This window comes from Schistocerca serialis, chromosome 9 (genome assembly GCF_023864345.2).
Source record: "Schistocerca serialis cubense isolate TAMUIC-IGC-003099 chromosome 9, iqSchSeri2.2, whole genome shotgun sequence".
In the NCBI taxonomy this organism is placed as follows: Eukaryota; Metazoa; Arthropoda; class Insecta; order Orthoptera; family Acrididae; genus Schistocerca; species Schistocerca serialis.
In genome coordinates, this window is record NC_064646.1 from 395426116 (window position 1) to 395426723 (window position 608).

A 608-nucleotide genomic window follows, 5' to 3' on the forward strand; every position below is an offset into this window, starting at 1 on the left:
TGAAGTGCCAATTGATAGGACACATTCGTCAATCGTTAGAAACAATGCGTTATGAAATCAACATCTCATAAAAAAGAAGAAAAAGTCAAAAGATTTATCACCAGTTCCTGCACGGAATCAACATGCAGTGTGTTTGAGGAGAAATTTCGAGTTTCTGGACCGTATAAGTTATTGTCGCGTATTTTGTAATAGATTGGTAAAACAGTGGCCCGTGGGGGGATCGAACCCACGACCTTCGCGTTATTAGCACGACGCTCTAACCAACTGAGCTAACGGGCCCACGTATCAGAAAAGCTTCTACGACGTTTAAACAGAGTCCGATCGCTACTTTCTCAGAGATCAAATAACATTTTAAACACATTTGTGAAGCATTGCCGCACCAATACGTATGGGAGTCCTTTCCGTACTGTGACTGCGGCGAAGAGGTGGAGAACAGTACATCACATAACACCTGGCTGTTTCCTCGGTGCATTTACAAGGACAGTGGAAGGCCTTCACAATTTATCTGACTGGATTTCAATCATGGGCTTAGGAATGTAAACCCATTATGAACTAGAGATTGTGTGTATCTATGTTAAAAGGTATATATTTGTTGTAAACAGTTACGT

General features: G+C 41.4%; 1 non-coding gene across 1 annotated transcript; it reads right to left on the reverse strand.

Moving 5' to 3' along the window:
- Nucleotides 1–205: 205 nt before the first annotated feature.
- Trnai-aau (transfer RNA isoleucine (anticodon AAU)) lies at nt 206–279 on the reverse strand. The gene has a single exon. It is a non-coding gene; the product is annotated as a tRNA-Ile (tRNA).
- Between the last annotated feature and the right edge of the window lie 329 nt (nt 280–608).